General features: G+C 52.5%; 3 non-coding genes across 3 annotated transcripts; 1 reads left to right on the top strand and 2 right to left on the bottom strand.

Annotated features, from left to right (window-relative positions):
- Window positions 1-10,761: 10,761 nt before the first annotated feature.
- Window positions 10,762-10,944, bottom strand: LOC123361330. The gene has a single exon (XR_006576145.1). It is a non-coding gene; the product is annotated as a U2 spliceosomal RNA (small nuclear RNA).
- Window positions 10,945-11,597: 653 nt separating this feature from the next.
- Window positions 11,598-11,713, bottom strand: LOC123361331. Its single transcript, XR_006576146.1, has one exon. It is a non-coding gene; the product is annotated as a U5 spliceosomal RNA (small nuclear RNA).
- A 3,109-nt stretch (window positions 11,714-14,822) lies between these two features.
- LOC123361329 lies at window positions 14,823-14,986 on the top strand. The gene has a single exon (XR_006576143.1). It is a non-coding gene; the product is annotated as a U1 spliceosomal RNA (small nuclear RNA).
- The last annotated feature ends 3,337 nt before the right edge of the window (window positions 14,987-18,323 follow it).

The following is an 18,323-nucleotide window of genomic DNA, read 5'->3' as shown; positions in this document are numbered from 1 at the left end:
TTGTTTGTATATCATTCTAATATATTGGATATTATCCTCCTTGCTCTGACCTGAGCTTTAGGTTGGGATGGAGATGGAAAAGATTTCAGATGATTCATTAACACTTTATAGAAAATGAAATGATGTGCTTTACAAAGTTTACAGTGCCTACTCCCCAAAAATTGTTCAGGTCTTTAACTGCTGGGACTCTGTTCGTATTTCATCCTGGATCATCTAAAGACCTGTAACCTTCTGATTTCCTATTATACGAATCTCTGTACGAGTTTCCATTTCTCTTCTATTGATCAGACACTCTAGCCATTTCTAAGCACTAATATTTCCATTCCAGGTCATGGCATTTTCATCATTTGTAGTTAAAGGAACAAGCTTTGATAAGTTTTTACAGTACTAATATGAATGGTTTTCAGTTTTTAGGGAAAAGGACTGGTTTGCTGTCTCGTTGTAGTATTCTGGTCATCTTTTTGTACTGTTTTCTCCTAAACCATCAGAGGCCTCTACATTTAGGGGGAATCACATGGCTTGTGGGCTCTGGAAGTGCATTTAGTTTGCCAGTTCAAATCCAGCCTTAAATAAATAATAAACAAATGTTTCAAAGAGGGTTATTTGAAATTATTTACTTTAATTTAAAGAAAAACAAAACCATCAGCATAAAAGCATGCACATCCAGGCTGGAGGTGAGCTCCACAACAACTGAAAGCACAATCCAAAAATAATTACAAAGAAAATAACCAAACCGAGACGCCATCCTGCGAGCTGCTCCCAGTGGGGCTAGCCTCCTATGCCTCTGTGGAGAAGCTGGCAAAATCAGCCCATAACAGTCACCAGTCAGCAAAATTAGTCGAGTTCCTACTCTACCCTTTCTCTTCAAATGAACCTCACTCCTCCTCAGACAGGCTTTGCAAAGGAGTTTTTTAGGCCACAACAGGAAGAGGGGCTCTCACAGAACATATTAAAAATCCCCACTCCAACTGGTAGTATCAAAAAGGAGCCGCAGGATAGACTAGGCATGCACACTAACGTTCTTCCACCTGGTGACGGTACATTGTTAGTGTGGTGTAAGGCTTGCACGTCCGCTGCCCTGCAGTTTTGTTCTGCAAATAAACAGAAGTCATCAGCACTCGCATCATAGGCACTTACAGGAGCATGGAAAAAGAGTAAAAAAGACAAAAATGCCAGCAAGCAGGCTTTTAGAGGGTTTTTTTCCAGAGTGATTGGCAATACCACCCATCAATTAGTTACCATTATTTTGTCCTGTAAACGTCAAACAGATACAATTAAACTTGCTCCAGTTTTTAAGTAAGGCCTGGTCTACACTAGGACTTTAATTCGAATTTAGCAGCGTTAATTCGAACTAACCGCTCAACCATCCACACCAGGAAGCCATTTAATTCGAACTAGAGGGCTCTTTAGTTCGAATTTGGTACTCCACCCCGGCAGGTGGAGTAACGCTAAATTCGACATGGCTAGCTCGAATTAGGCTAGGTGTGGATGCAAATCGAACTTAGTAGCTCCGGGAGCTATCCCACAGTGCACCACTCTGTTGACGCTCTGGACAGCAGTCCGAGCTTGGATTCTCTGACCAGCCACACAGGAAATGACCCGGGAAAATTTGAATTCATTTTCCTGTCTGGGCACTTTGAATCTGACGTCCTGGCTGGACATCGGGGCGAGCTCCGCAGCACCTGCAACGATGCAGAGCTCTCCAGCAGAGGAGTTCATGTTATCTGTGAATAGAAAGAGGGACCCAGCATAGACTGACTGGGAACTCTTCGATCTGATCGGTGTGTGGGGCGAGGAGTCTGTGCTTTCGGAGCTGCGCTCCAAAACAGGGAATGCGAAGACCTACGAGAAGGTCTCCAAAGCCATGAGAGACAGAGGATACAGGCGGGATGCAACGCAGCGCCGTGTGAAAATCAAGGACCCCAGACAAGGCTACCAAAAAATCAAAGCGGCAAACGGACGCTACGGAGCCTGCCACCACTGCCCCACCAGTGACCGTGGACTCTGACGATGGGACAGTGTCGACGGCCAGTTCCTCGGTGATGTTCGCGGACGGGGAAGATGAGGAAGGGTTTGTGGAGGACGAGGCAGGCGAGAGCGCTTACAACGCTGGTTTCCCCGAGAGCCAGGATCTATTCATCACCGTCACGGAGATCCCCCAACAACCCTCCCCGGCCATTAACCCGGACCCTGAATCAGGGGAAGGAGCAGTCGGTAAGTGCTGTAACCATGTTAACTTTTATTCTTAATATAACAGGAATCTGAAGTGTGTGAGAAGGAGGTCTCTCTATATATGGTGATAGAACAGAAATCCTCCTGGGAGATCTCCACGAAGCTCTCCTTCCGTTAATCGATAAGCATCAGCAGGAGGTTCCTGAGGAGAGCTGCCTTATTGGGTGCTCCGTGATAGCACCGTTTTCCGCGCGAGGCTTTCATGCGGTATTCAGGGAGCACTGCCTCCCCGAGCACGGCTGCATCGGGCCCTGGTTCGTGCTAGCTTTCACGCAGCATGCGCTCTCTGTCTCCTTCAGTGACCCTCCTCAGGGTGATCTCGCTCGGAGACTCCTGCATCTAATTAGGTTAATTACTGTAATTTTACGCCTGGTCCAAAGTATTTTTAAAAAATCTAAGGACAGACGGCATAGCACAGTCTCAGCACGCAGCTGCGTGACGACCGTAACGGAAAGCCAAAGAATCAAATGGACGCTCATGGAGGGAGGGGGGAATGAGGACGCAAGGTATCCCACAGTTCCTACTGTCTCCGAAAAGTATTTGCATTCTTGGATGAGCTCCAAATGCTTCTAGGGTCAAACACAGTGTCTGCGGTGGGTCAGGGCATAGTTCGGCAATTTGCGCACACACCCCACCCACCACCAGAAGTGAAAACAATCCTCTGTTGACTCTTTTACATGTCACCCTATCTTTACTGAATGCTGCAGATAGACGCGATGGTGCAGCACTCAACACCAACATCCTTGCTCCCCCCACGCTATGGATGGCTGATGGTACAATAAGATGGAAATCCGTCCTCATCATCAGCCTATTGGCACATGGGCAGTGCAAAAGGGCTGGTAACCATGCCGACTAGTATCAGTAAGGTCGATCAAGGGCGCCTGTCCCTAATTTTTGATGGCTGATGGTACAATATGGCTGGTAACCGTCCTCATCATTGCAACAGGGGGCTGAGCTCCATCAGCCCCCTCCCTTCATTGTAAATAAAAGATTCAATTGCCCCTGGACTAGCAGAGGGATGATGGGCTCCTTCATCCACACTCCTTAATGTCCTGCCTGGACTATCATTGCAGCTGGAGGCTTCCTTCCACTCATTTCTCACAAACAAGTCACTGTGTCTTATTCCTGCATTCTTTATTACTTCATCACACAAGTGGGGGGACAATGGTATGGTAGCCCAGGAAGGCTGGGGTAAGAACGGAATGAACAGGTGGTGTTGTTGCAGGAGCACCCCCTGTGAATAGCATACAGCTCATAATTTATGCAGGATCGGACACAGAGCAGCTGTGCTCTCTGGTTCTATGATACAGTGGTTCTCTAGTACACTTGCCCATAATCTAGGCAGGACTGATTCTATTTTTAGGTACCAAAAAGGAGGGATTGACTCAGGGAGTCATTCCCAATTTTTGCTTTTGCGCCCCTGGCTGCTCGGCCAGGGGCACTTATGACAGCACCAAATGGGGCAGTGCAAAAGGACAGGTAACCATGCCCATCTTATTACCATCTTATTACCAATTTATGGTATGGTTGGTGGTACAATATGGCTGGTAACCATCTCTGCTGTCATGCAAAAGCAAAAGCATGCTGCTGTGTAGCGCTGCTTGCCCGCCTCTGTCAGCGGCATCTAGTACACATACGGTGACATACACAAAAGGCAAAACAGTGTCCATGGTTGCCACGCTATGGCGTATGCCAGGGCAATTCTGGGAAAACGGGCTTGAAATGATTGTCTGCCGTTGCTTTCCCGGAGGAAGGAATGACTGGTGACATTTACCCAGAATCCACCGCAAAAATGATTTCTGCCCCAGCAGGCACAGGGGTCTCAACCCAGAATTCCCAGAGACAGCCTAGACTCAGTTAATTGTTCGCAAAAATGTATCTTTGCAAGGAATTCACTCCCTGTTTCCCATCTCACAGCTTCCACTGTCTCCAGACCTGCCACAGCATCCCCCTCGCAGAGGCTGGCGAAGATTAGGCGGCGAAAGAAAAAGACAAGGGACAAGATGTTCGAGGAATGTATGGGCTGCTACCTAGCAGAGGCGGACCAGCAGAGCCAGTGGAGGGAGACCGTCTCTCTGTGCCAGCGCTCACACAGCGAACGGGAGGAGAGGTGGCGTGAGGAAGACAAGCAGGCGACTGAAACAATGCTTGGACTAGTGAGGGAGCACACGGACACGCTCAGGCGCCTTGTGGATGTTCTGCAGGACCGCAGGAGGACAGAGCCCCCCTGCAGTGTATCTGCAACCACCCTCCCCCGCCACAAAGTCCCATACCCCCCTCACCGAAAATAATCAGGAGGAGGGGCGGCCGGGGACGTGAATACTGTCACTGCACCACAGCACAGTGCTCAAGTACCCAAAAGCTCTCATACCCTACATTTGCCGAAGTCCTTCACTTCCAGACTCACAGTAGTCCCAATCCCAGTCCCATCCCCTAACTGTCTACTTAATTAATAAAAATGCTTTGCTGTTAATTACTGTTTCCGTTATGTTTTTTCAAAGAAGACTGTGTTCGAATGGGGGGCGTGGGGAAAGGGGGTGGTTAATTGCATAGGACAGTCACCTTTCCCAGGGTACAGACACGGGGGCAGGATCAGCAGCGGGTCACACACACGGTGCAGTCAGTAGGCAACCTGGTCGGTTTTTGGAGGTGGTTTCCAGGATCTGTGTGGGCGGGGGAGATGTGACTTTGCAGCGGGGGAGGGCGGTTACAGATCTTATACAGCGGTGCTTGTCCTGGACCGCTGAGTCACGCAGCTGAGGAATCTGGATCCGTCCTCCTCCACCACAAGGTCACATATCCGCCCGCACACAGAATTCCATAAAGAGGGATGGCAGGCTCCGTTAAAAGAAGCATTCCGGCACTGCGGACCGCTCTAGGAGCAGGAGCCTGTCATTCCTTGAGTTTAGAGGCGGTCTTTACATCACCGCACACCCTACCCAGCACAGCCTGCGTCCCAGTTTCAACCCTTTCACGAACAGTCATGAATAAAGAAACCTTTGTTAAGTAATAATGGGACATGTATTTTATTTTTACACGTGTGCTGGAAGTGGGGGTAACAGGGTGAACGGGGTATGTAACCGAAGAGGAGAGTCAACAGTCAGTGGGTAAAGAAACAGGGGCAGGTTCAGCTTCTCTGTAAAGAAACTGAACAGTCACAGGTCACGCTGCTCGCTGCTCGCTGGTATTTGAAGAGTTCCTTGTCGCTGTCCCAGGCGCCTGTATAGGGCTTCATGAGCAAGTGCATTAGCGGGCAGGCTGGGTCCCCGAGGATGACTATAGGCATCTGCACATCCACAACAGTTATTTCGTGGTCCGGGAAGAAACTACCTTCCTGCAGGCGTCTGAGCAGCCCACAGTTCCTGAAAACACACGCATCATGAACCTTGCCCGGCCACCCGACGTTGATGTTTGTAAAACGTCCCCTATGGTCCCCCAGTGCTTGCAGCACCATTGAAAAGTAGCCCAATTTCTCAGCAGCTGACTGTGGAAGACGTGGACGATAAAGTGCGAGGAGGAGAAAACGGCGATGATCGCAGCGGGCTCCGTGCTTGCAGTGCTGTGGCGTCCGCGCTGTCACTGACCAGAAAAGTGCACGAACAGATTGCCCGCAGGCACTTTCCCGGTGGGAGGGAGGGAGGGAGGTTGTGACTGACGGTTCAATGACGACACTTACCCAAAACCACCCTCGACACATTTTTTCCCCCAGCAGGCATTGGGGGCTCTACCCAGCATTCCAATGGGCAGCGGGGAGTGCGGGAACTGTGGGATAGCTTCCCACAGTGCACCGCTTCCAAAGTCGACGCTGGCCCCGTGAATGTGGACTCAGAAATTCGAATTAGTGTATTTAGTATGGATACACAAATTCGACTTCATAAGGTCGAATCCACAAATTCGAACTAAGTTGATTCGAAATAGTCTTGTAGTGTAGACAAGGCCTGAGCTTTGACAGTCTGGGAATTGGGCTGCCGGTGCCTTTAAGACCCAGCCCTGGGAACCCGCCCCCTGCTCCGGGGCTGACAGGCGGCAGAACTGAAAACAGCCTCTGCCCCCCCCACAACCCCGACACCCCCAGATCTGCGAGCCCAGCAGGGGGCTCATCCCGACGGGCCACTTTCCCCCCCCACCCCCTCCCTAAACGGGGGTTTTGTCCCCGCACAGGGTCTCGCAGTGTCTCTCCCCCCCTGGGCTTAACCCCGGCTCCCACTCCCCACCCCCCATTTTTCCCCTTCAGCCTCTCTCCTGCCGCTGCCTACAGCAGCTTGACCCCCTCTGGCCAGTTAATTTCTGTGCCCCGCTCACACCCTGGCAGCCCCCCCGCTGCGATTTGCCCCCTTGAGCATTTTAAACGCCCCCAAGAGGAGGCAGCGAATCACGAGTAGAAGTGAGGGCAGAGAGAGGGCAGTGGCGACAGCGAGGGTTACTGGGCATGCTCAGTTCGGCCGCGCATGCTCAGTGCAGCCAAAGTAGCGAATCGGGAGCGGTTCGTGTTTCTGTCGGTACACCTGTGCCGAGGCCCGTCGGCCACGCACCCAGACCCGCTCACACCCGGACAGGGGGGGGCGGGTGTTACAGCCCCAGCGAACAAGGGGGCCGGGAACATCCCCGCGGGGCGGACACGTGGATCGAGTCCCCGGACAGAGCCAGACCCGGCTCCGCCCCCGCCCCGACCAGCCGCTTTGTGCGGGGGGGGGAAGGGGCGAAGCAGCGCAGCACGTTCCTAGGCGGGGCAGCTTCACACCCTGCACGGGGGGGCGGGGCGGGGATGAGGAGTTGCGCTGGGAGGGGAGGTGTCAGGTTGACCCAGGGACCCGCCCTCACCTGGGCTGGGGAGGACGGAGGCGCCCTGGGGCAGGCTGGGAGTTGTAGTTCCTGGCTCGTCTCAGAGCGGAAGTGACGCGCCGGGTTCTCAGACAACGCGCCCCCTCCCGGTGCACTCTGGGAAGCGTAGTTCTCTCTCTCTCTCTCTCTCTCTCGCACGCGGCCTCTATTGGAGGAGGGGCCGTAACTCGTCACTTCGCCGCGCCCCTCCCTGCTCCCTGATTGGTGGAGAGAGCGCGGGACAGAGACTCGGCGTGTGGGGGGAGGCCCCGGTTCCCTCGCTCCGAGGCTTTGCTGCCCCCCCTCCCCCCCACGGGCGCGCGCTGCCGAATCGAATCCCGCTCGCGGACAGGGGCGGCCTCAGCCCCAGGGAGCCGGGGGGGCTGCGCGGCTCAGTCCCCGCGGGCAGCACCAGTGGGACCCGCCCCGGTGCTGCTGGGGGGTCCCAGAGCGGGGGGAGACGTGGGCGTGAGGGTACCCGGCGGGCGGGGCGAGGGGCGCTGAGGCGGGACGGTGAGTGGCGGCTCCGCACGGGGGGGCTGGGGGCTCAGAGCCCCAGTTCCAGGCGCCAGGCCCAGCCCCTGCCCCGGGCCCTCCTCTTCCACTGTAGGGCCCCGACAGCCCCTTCAAGCCCCCCCAACCTGCCCCCTGTGTCCCCCCATCCGCTGTGACCCTCCCGCCAGCCCCACCCGCATCTGTGGGGATCCCCCAGCGTCCCCTCCCCCACCCTGTCTGCTCTGCCTGGCCTTTTCCTTCGCCCCCGACCTCCTCCTCTCGCCCCACCCCCAACATCCTCCTCCCTGTCCTCAGCGCCCCACCTCCCCTTCCTCCTGAGGAATAAAGCTGAGCGCTAGGCGTTACATTCAGATGAACATCCAGAAGCTGACTGTGCCCTGGCATGTTCAACGCTGCTGAAAAGAAGGAGCTCGACAGGTCCCTCTGCTAGCACCCAAATCTGGTGGCTAGTCGGTCTGCTGGGAAATAAGGAAAAGGAAATGAATAAAGGAGTCGGGCAATAACAAGGAAATGAAGAGGTTTGTCCAACAGGTTCTGTCTGATTTACCGTCTTCTCAGCTACCCGTCCAAGTTAAAGACCTAGCCCAGTATCCTGTCTGCTGACAGCAGCCAATGCCAGGTGCCCCAGAGGGAATGAACAGAACAGGGAATCATCAAGTGCTCCATCCCCTGTCGCCCATGCCCAGCTTCTGGCAAACAGGGATACCTAGCTAGGGACACCGCTGACAAAGCGCCATAGATGGACCTATCCTCCATGAATTTATCTAGTGCTTTTTTTAACCTTGTTATAGTCTTGGCCTTCGCGACATCCTCTGGCAAAGAGTTCCACAGGTTGACTGTGTGGGGCGTGAAGAAAGACTTCCTTTTGTTTGTTTTAAAGCTGCTGCCTATTAATTTCATTTGGTGACCCCCTAGTTCATGTGTTATGAGAAGGAGTAAATAACTCTTCCTTATTTACTTTCTCCACGCCGGTCATGGTTTTATAGACCTCCCTCGAACCCCCCTTTAGTCATCTCTTTTCCAAGGTGAAAAGTCCCAATCTTATGAATCTCTTCTTAGATGGAAGCTGGTCCATATCCCCTCATCATCTTTGTTGTCCATTTCTGAATCTTTCCCATTCCCATATATCTTTTTTGAGATTGGGGCGACCGCATCAGCACGCAGTATTCAAGATGTGGGCGTACCATGGATTGATATTGAGGCGATATGATAGTTTCTGTCTTATTACCTATCCCTTTCTTAATGACTCCCAATGCTCCGCTGCATATTGAGTGGATGTTTTCAGAGAACTCTCCACAACGACTCCCAGATCTCTTTCTCGAGTGGTAACAGCTAATTTAGACCCCATCGTTTTATAGGGATAGTTGGGATTATGTTTTCCAATGTGCATTACTTTGCACTTATGAGCACCGACGTTCATCTGCCATTCGGTTGTCCCGTCACCCAGTTTTGTGAGATCTCTTTGTGGCTCTTGGCAGTCTGCCTGGGACTTAACTATCTTGAGCAATTTTGTATCATCTGCAAACTTTGCCACCTCACTGTTTAGCCCTTTCCCCAGATCATTTATGAATAAGTTGAACAGTACTGCTCCCAGTACAGACACCTGGGGATAAGAGAGGGCAGATCCTCTTCTGACACTGGCAGACCAGGTGCCAGCTCATGCCAAGGCCCCTAGGCCTTACTGAAAAGTGACAAACGCATGGCTGGAAACTAGTCTTGCTCACCTGTTTGTTAGTGTTGTTAAAACAGGCATTAGCTTTATAAAAACGTGTTTAGAGTTTATGACAAGCTCATGAGTTGCTGCATGCATTATTCTCACCTATAATAGCCGTAGCCCATGTTGTAAGGTGATATATAAGCGTTGGCACTAAAGCTGTAAACCCCCTTGCCGCCGCCCCGCCACGCCACCAGTCAGGAGAGAAGCATTACCAAGTGTGAAATGCCAGTTTACCAGAAGAGGCGTCATCTCCTTTCCAACAAGAGAAGGCCCTGACTGAGACATCAGACAAGCCACTGTGGATCATCCGTGGACAAAAGACTTGGGTGATTGCTCCCCCTCACACACCTCCGAGGAGGCAGAGCCCTGCACAAACACTTGCCCCCATCAGCTTGAGCTCTGGGGGAATGGAATAAAAATCCCTGTCAGGAAGAAACTGTTGTCCCCCTCCCCGTCCCCCCCCCCCCGCCCCGCTGCTTGGACTTCAGGGAGACGGCACACCTTCTAAGCATCAGCAAGGGATCCCGGCTGTTTGGCTAGGGTTAGCCCTAAAGGACATACAGAGCTTGCGTGTTACAGTAGCAGCTTCTACTACCCCTGGGTGGCAAGATAGAGTCAGGGTGCCCAAGGGGTCTGTCTGTGACTCCATGTTAAGGCTGTTCTAGTGTCTGAGGAGTTCACATTTGATACTTGGTGGGTGAAATCAAAGTGTGGAACACACAACCGTGAGGAGCCCCGCTGCCTGCCAGCCCCAGGCGCCGGGGGCTGCTGCTCTCTGGGGCTCTGGCCACACTAGAAAGGTAAGTTTCTAGCTTGCCTGGTTCAGAAAACCAGAAGGGAAAGAAAGAGAACCCACATTACATTTTTTTTAAAAAGAATCCCCCTGATTTGTAAGCCACTGTCGCGATTTTGGGGATTTTCCAATAGCGAGGGTGGCAACAATGAGAAGCTAAGGATTATTATTTAACATTTAAATTACAGTAGGCTTGGGGGGAAAAAATCAGGATTGGGGCCCTTGTGTGCCGGGTGCAGCACGACACCTAGTGCCTTGTCTTGATCTTACGAACCAAGATACATAGAACGTAGGCCGGGTGGGGAGAGGTCTATGTAACTCATGCAGTTGTGGATATACATGTGACGTCAAATATTACCAACCACCCCGCCCCACCCCCAAAAACAAAAAAAAACCAAACAAAAAAAACCCATCTCCCCAACAGACCCAGAATCTGGAAAGCATTTGTCCCTCATACTGTTGAAAAGACTCACAGCAGAAAGAAGGAGTCCCGCTTCTTAAATAATTCTCTAGCAAGACAAAGAAGAACCTCTCATATCTATAGACTGACAAAACACTTCCAAGAAACTGTAAAGGAAGAAAAATACCCAGATTTTTCTGCTACTTCAAAAAACATCTGCTTTAAAGAAAGTGTCACAGTTCAACTCTTTTCTGGTTTTCGAACCAGAAGGTTCTCCCCTAAAGGAGATACCCTGTTCCTGGAAGCACTGCAATACCAGGTCAATGCATGGGGCAGACAAAGCAAGCTTCTGTTCTAATCCCCCCTGCTTCAAAAATCAAGTTAATATCCAGTCCTCACATCAAGGACATACCAGAGATTAAACTGATAAAAATTTAAAGTTTATTAGAGAATATTTAAAAATAAACAATACAAAGTGTTTGAAGCATCAGTTATTGTGTCATTGGGGGTAACATACAGATTGTAGGGGGTTGTTAGTGTTTTGGTATTGGACGGCATATACATATACACAGTCTGTCATGTCCCCCATTACACTTTGATCTTAGCGCTAAGAAGCAATGCTCACACTCTGCTACGCATGCACACCCCTCGCGGCGGAAGAACCCTCACGGACTAGACTAAGAAAGCAGCTCTTGAACTGACCTTCCAACAATGACAAACTAAAATCTGCAAGAGCAGTCTTTCAACTTAGGGGCCCAATAATAAGCTGCTACCAATAACTAACCGAAGAGTTACAAATGACTCCAAACCATACACTCTTAGGACAAACCAAACGTTAACACAAACAACAACGCATTTCTCTGCTGCTCTTCAACCGTGATACTCTCCTCCACCGTTCCTGCCAAAAACATACAAAACTAAAGAGCCAGCGGAATACACGTCAAAAAACGATCCCCTGCTAACTAGGAAACCATCTCACTAACACGACAAACTTTAAGAAAAAAAAACCCAAAAAATCATTTTCAGAGCTCTGAGCTTTTTTCATACTACTACAGAAAAGCTTCAGCCAGTGACACCAGCTCAGATAGCACCCTTCTGTTTTTCTCACAGCAGGCAACAGCCTTGCCAAAGCAAAGCCTTAAAAAATTGGGTACAAACTCATAAACATCCCTCTCTATGAAAATCTTTAGTAAAAGGCAAACGATTTATACGAACTGAAAAGAAAACAGAGTATGTAGAATGTGCTGCAGAGGCGCTGCTGGGGCAACCGCCTACGCTCCCAAAAGTCAGGGTGACTACTCTCCCAGCCCGCTACACCGCTAGCTTTCAGAGGAAATGGAATTGAACCGATTGACAGCCTGAGTTGGATCATCGGAATCAGGGACACAGGGAGCAAAACCAGCCCCTTGACCAGGGACTCGCTTCGCTGCACGCAATGCACGGTGGCTATGCAAATATGATGCTCCGGCCGTCTCCGGCGCTCAAAGGAGTCTTTTCTCCGGGCTGCCTCTGCTCCTTCCCCGGCTGGGCGGAGATTGGGATGCGGCAGCTGCTCTCCTGAGACAGTCCCGCTGATGCCCAGGCGCATGGAGGACGGAGCCCGGACGAGAAGCCAGAGGGCACTTGGCCCACAGCTAAAACCCGGAGCAAACGCACACACTTTGCAAAGTAACGGGAGCTGGGATCTCGGACATGAGATTCTATCTGCCGGCTGGGGTGCGACCCCGCGTTGTACCTGCTGCTTGGTCTGCCTCTGCTGCAAAGTAGCTCGCCTCGCTCAGATCCTTGGGGTTCGCTGAGCTGCAGCTCACCTTGATACACGGGAACAGCTTCAAATCATGGAATATCAGGGTTGGAAGGGACCTCAGGAGGTCATCTAGTCCAACCCAATCCCCAACTAAATCATCCCAGCCAGGGCTTTGTCAAGGCTGACCTTAAAAACCTCTCAGGAAGGAGATTCCACCACCTCCCTAGGGATCCCGTCCCAGTGCTTCACCACAGTCCTAGTGAAAAAGGGTTTTCCTAAGATCCAACCTAAACCTTCCCCACCGCAGCTTGGGACCATTGCTCCTTGTTCTGTCATCTGGTGCCACTGAGAACAGTCTAGATCCATCCTCTTTGGAACCCCCTTTCAGGTCGTTGAAAGCAGCGATCGACTCCCCCCTCATTCTTCTCTTCTGCAGACTAAACAATCCCAGTTCCCTCAGCCTCTCCTCATAAGTCATGTCTTCCAGACCCCTAATCATTTTTGTTGTCCTATGCTGGACTCTTTTCAGTTTTTCCACATCCTTCTTGCAGTGTGGGGCCCAAAACTGGACACGGTACTCCAGATGAGGCCTCACCAACGTCAAAGAGAAGGGAACGACCACGTCCCTCGATCTGCTGGCAATGTCCCTACGTATACAGTCCAAAATTCCGTTAGCCTTCTTGGCAACAAGGGCACGCTGTCGACTCATATCCAGCTTCTTGTCCACTGTAACCCCTAGGTCCTTTTCTGCAGAACTGCTGCCTAGCCATTCGGTCCCTAGTCTGGAGCAGTGCACGGGATTCTTCCGTCCTAAGTGCAGGACTGGGCACTTGTCCTTGTTGAACCTCATCAGGTTTCTTTCGGCCCAATCCTCCAATTTGTCTAGGTCCCTCTGTATCCTATCCCTACCCTCCAGCGTATCGACCGCTCCTCCCGGTTTAGCGTCATCTGCAAACTTGCTGAGAGTGCAGTCCACGCCAGCCTCCAGATCATTAACAAAGATATTGAACACAACCGGCCCCAGGACCGAGCCTTGGGGCACGCCGCTTGAGACCGGCTGCCAATTAGACGTGGAGCAATTGATCACTACCCGTTGAGCCCGACGACCTAGCCAGCTTATAGTCCACCTTATAGTCCATTCATCCAGCCCAAACTTCTTGAACTTGCCGACAAGTATACTGTGGGAGACGGTATCAAAAGCTTTGCTAAAGTCAAGGAAGAACACATCCATTGCTTTCCCCTCATCCACAGACCCAGTTATCTCCTCACAGAAGGCAATTAGGTTAGTCAGGCGTGACTTGCCCTTGCTGAATCCATGCTGACGGCTCCTGATCACTTGCCTCTCCTCTAAGTGCTTCAGAATTGATTCCTTGAGGACCTGCTCCATGATTTTTCCAGGGACTGAGGTGAGGCTGACTGGCCTGTAGTTCCCCAGATCCTCCTTCTTTCTTCCCTCTTTTAAAGATGGGCACTGCATTAGCCTTTTCCCAGTCATTTGGGACCTCCCCCAATGGCCATGAATTTGCAAAGATAATGGCCAGTGGCTCTGCAATCACACCAGCCAACTCCTTTAGCACCCTCGGATGCAGCACATCCGGCACCACGGATTTGTGCTCATTCAGCTTTTCTAAATAGTCCCGAAGCACTTCTTTCTCCACAGAGGGCTGGTCATCTCCTCTCCATGCTGTGCTGCCCAGTGCAGCAGTCTGGGAGCTGATTTTGTTCGTGAAGACGGGGAGGGGGAGGAGGGAAGCATTGAGTACATTAGCTTTTTCCACATCCTCTGTCACTAGGTCGCCTCCCTCATTCAGCAAGGGGCCCACACTTTCCTTGACTTTCTTCTTGTTGCTAACATCCCTGAAGAAACCCTTCTTGTTGTTACTCTTCACATCTCTTGCTAGCTGCAACTCCAAGCGTGAGTTGCCCTTCCTGATTTCACGCCTGCGTGCCTGAGCAATATTTTTATACTCCTCCCTGGTCATTTGTCCAATCTTCCACTTCTTCAAACGGCGCTGCCTGCCAGTGCACTCAGCCTCACTTGGCAGGTAACAAAAGGGATCGAGTGGCCGTCCAGTTTCTGGAGAGTGGCTGACAACGCCCGACCTTCTGCCCTGAGGAGAAACTGACGTGAGACAAGGCAGGGGAGGTCATTCTTGTATTGGACCAACTTCCGGTGGGGGGAGAGAGAGAGAGAGAAGCAAAATGCAAGCTGCGCTCTTTCCCCAGCAGCAGGTGGGCCACGTGGTCTCTCTGATGGCCTGGCTTCCCGGGACGGGACCTGGCTACCACTACAGGGCACGCAAGAACGGCGGCCCCGGCGGGCAGGGGGAGGGGCCCGAGCGGAGGGGCAGAGCCCCGGGAGCGGATATGCAGATCTGTGTGCGAGCAGAGCATTGTGCGAGCGGACGCAGGCTGCCAGGCAGGGCCCGACTTTGGCACTGGGAGCTCGGCGTAGAGAAGGGAGGGGCTCCGGGGGACGCGTCGGGGCAGCTGTCGGCAGTGGGGGCCGGTGTGGGCGAGGCCGGCAGTCGGTCCGCCCCGTGTGTTATAAGTGCAGGGCGAGCGAGGGCGGGTGGCGGCCGGGCAGCAGGCACTCATACTTACCTGGCAGGGGAGATACCATGATCATGAAGGTGGTTTTCCCAGGGTGAGGCTTATCCATTGTACTGTGGGTGTGCTGACCCCTGTGATTTCCCTAAATGCGGGAAACTTGACTGTATATATTGTGGTAGTGGGGGACTGCATTTGCGTTCTTCCCTGGCGATTGGTTGGAACAACAGAAAACCACAAGTGGGCTGCTTAGGCTTAGTGCACTGCAAAGCAGACTCTAAGGAAAGCAGGTTTTTTTCTGTACTTTTGGGAGTGCTTTTTTCCACAGGCCCCGTACTTTTGGGCACCCTTGTTGTTCCTCCTCGTAAGCAAAGCTCAGCTCTGAAACTTTACTCGGCCTTATAAGGCTCTCTGTGTTCTTGGCTTTCTCTGGTCTTTTGCAGCTGGTCTGCTCTCTAGTCTGCTTTTGGGGGGGCTTGGACCGGTGCCTTCTTTGGCTCTAAGGGGAGCTGCCTGCCTGCTCTGCTTCTTTCCCTGCTTGTAGCTTCTTGCCCTGCCCTCCTTCTTGGGCTCTTCCGCCTTTGACGGGAGGACGGCCTGTCCAAAACGCCTGTCCCACCTGGTCTCCTCGTCCAACAGGCAGCCTCGCCCCCTGCCCTGGGGCCGCTTTGGCTTTCGCTGTCTGTTCCTGTCTCTGTGCTACGGAGACTAGGCTGTCACAACCCCATGCTGGAGGAGGGCTTTCCGTCGCTTGAGGCCCACCCACCGCCTCCCCGAATGCCCTTAGCTACGCTGGGGGTTAGGGCGGCGTGGCCGTGTCGCCCAGGAGCGGGTTTTCCCTTTTGCACACCTCTGACGGACGGAGCTGTTTTGACTTAACTGTTTCAGCACGCACCGACCCTCGGGCCTGGTCTGCACGGGGAACGTAAATTGGCACGGTTACGTCAGTCCGCGCCTTGGTCGGAAGAATTGTTCCATCGACCTAGCTCCTGCCTTTCGGGGAGGTGGATGGCCGGTACCAACGAGGAAAACCCTCTCCAGGACCCTTCTCCGGGAACAGTGCCCTTCCGTTTGGGGAGATTATGCTGCTTTATAAAAGAGAAATTGTTTAACTGCCTTTCTCTGAGACAAGGTTGACTTTGTATTGCTTCCCACGTGGCTCCTTGTAGCAGTTGTGTTCTGAAATCTTTAGGGTTTGACTTCATTTATGATGAAATTTTGCTGTAACTTTATTATAATTTTGAATCCTTGCAGCCAATGAGACGCTTCAGGGGCGGTGTCTGGGGGCAGCAGTACACGGAGGCCCCCAGCCCACCCTGCCTTGGAGCCTCGGTTAAGTGCTGCATCCCTGACCCCCTCCCAGAGCCTGCACCCTCCCCCCTCCCCACATACCTCTTCCCACTCCCAAACTCCCTCCCAGAGCCTGCTCCCCCCTCCACACACCCCTGCCCGCAACTCTCTCCCACAGCTTGCACCCTCTCCCTCCATCCCCCCAGCCCCCAAACTCCCCCCAGAGCCTGCACCCCTCCTGCACCCCAATCCCCAGCCCCAACCAGGGCCTGCACCCTAGACCTCCTCCCCCCACCCAAACTGCCTCCCAGAGACCAGCCTCTCACCCCTCCTGCACCCCAATCCCCAGCCCCAGCCCAGGGCCTGCACCCTAGACCTCCTCCCCCCTCCCAAACTCCCTCCCAGAGTCTTAGGCAGGTGAGGGGCAGAGTTTTTGGGGGCGGGTTCTGGGCAGTATGAGTGACATTATTAGCCCACTGGGAGGACTGGAGGACTGGCCCTGGCCCTAAGGTAAATTGAGGTTGAGACCCTGCTTTAAGGGATTGGAGCAATGCTGGAGAGACTGACGGGCAGGGAGCTGGGGAGCTGGGTGTGCTCCAAGGAGAGTTGTTGTTGTGCTCTGGTGACACAGAGCGGGGGTGGGGAGTTTGTAAGCTGTGGTGTTTGTACAGAGAGAAAGTTTACTAACCCCCAGGTAAAAACTGGTCCTGCTCTGTGCTATAGATGACATTCTCTGTTCTGAGGGTAGGTCAGTGGGTGAATGTTTCCCTGCAGGATAATGGGTTCCTAGTTCCAGTCCAAGTGATTCCCTTTAAAAACTTTTTTGAATGAAAATCGATTTCCAGACCCATCTCCAGTATGTTCAGGAGTTCTCTGAATGGCGGCGGGGGGCTTGAAATGAATTTAAACACTCAGCATTTTCCTGTGCAAATGAATAAAGACCTAGCAGAGCTGCCCAGCAGCTGAAATCAGTTCCAGTCCTCGGCGTCTCTAAGAGGGACACTCGGTAGCTGAGGCGTGTGGGACACCTCTGTGGTGAGGACAGGTGAAAAAATGCTGGATTCAATGAAAGCTGAGCCCATAGGAGGGGAAGGTGAACGGCAGCACCACACAGGGTCATAACACTCAGACACGGGGCTTCGCTGTCACTGCCCCTGTGTTTTCCACCATTTCTATCCCCCTCCCCTACACACTGTCACACAGAACCTTCTCCCCTTGAGCCCCATCCCACCCCTACCCCTCTCCCCCCCACACGCCATGGGACACAGCCTCTCGGTGACTCTCCCAGATGGGGGCTTGTCTCTGCATCTCCCCAACAGGGGAGCAGAGAGCCGAAAGGGCCAAAGGAGACCAATGGAGCTAGGCAGGGATAGAAAAGACTTCCCCTCCCTTCAGTCCCGTTAATCTCACCCATGAGACATTCCAGCACTGGGTGGGCTCAAAGCACCAACCTTCCCCTCAGCAACGGAAGGGGGAACCAGCTCTATCACATGGAAGGAGGCTCCCCACCTCTGCTGCTGCCATCCTGCAGCCTTTAATATGGATTTGTTTTAGCTAATGCAACCCCCCCCCCCTCCGCTAATCCATCCATGAAACATGGAGACAAGCTCCTGAAAGCAGGGTCCAGGGATGCAATGAGTTAGTGTCCAGTACTTACAGAGCAGTGCTGAGAGGAGTCATGCTGAGGTTGTGAGTTCAAACTTCATCTACAGCACAAGTTTCCTTTAAGCAAATGGCTTCTGCCAATCATTTTGCCCTGCAGAAAATACAGTTGCAGCTCAGAAGACACCGAGGTCCCCTTGCTTTACAGAGAGCAGGGCAGATTCCACAGATCTCCCAGGCTCTGCTCTCCACCAGCCGCCTGTGTCAGGAGGGGTCGAGCAGAGCCCAGAGCACTGCCCCCGACTCCCCCTCAGTCTTTGCTCCCCAAACCACCTGTGTGCTCACCCTCTTCGCTGTGAGACTCAAACCCTGCCTGGCTTTCGGTATGTTGGTGTGGTTTTTGTTGTCTGTCGTGTTGATGTGCATGTGGGTCCTTGTCATAAAGGTCTCTTTTACCTGTAAAGGGTTAACAAGCTCAGTAATAGGTAGGGTCACCAATGTTCAGAGAAACTAGCACAAGCTGGGCCCATGGTGTAATGGTTGGCATGCTGAAATCTGAGTTCAAATCTCAGTGGGACCTTGTGATAAATCCCTGGAGATCCAAGCGCTTTCCTGTCTCCAGCTGTCTAAGAATGAGTTGTTTACCTTGTGCTGA

The sequence above is a fragment of the Mauremys mutica genome, unplaced genomic scaffold, assembly GCF_020497125.1.
Source record: "Mauremys mutica isolate MM-2020 ecotype Southern unplaced genomic scaffold, ASM2049712v1 Super-Scaffold_100467, whole genome shotgun sequence".
Lineage (NCBI taxonomy): Eukaryota > Metazoa > Chordata > Testudines > Geoemydidae > Mauremys > Mauremys mutica.
Note: the sequence above shows the minus strand (reverse complement) of the source record. Positions and strands in the feature narration are given on the sequence as shown.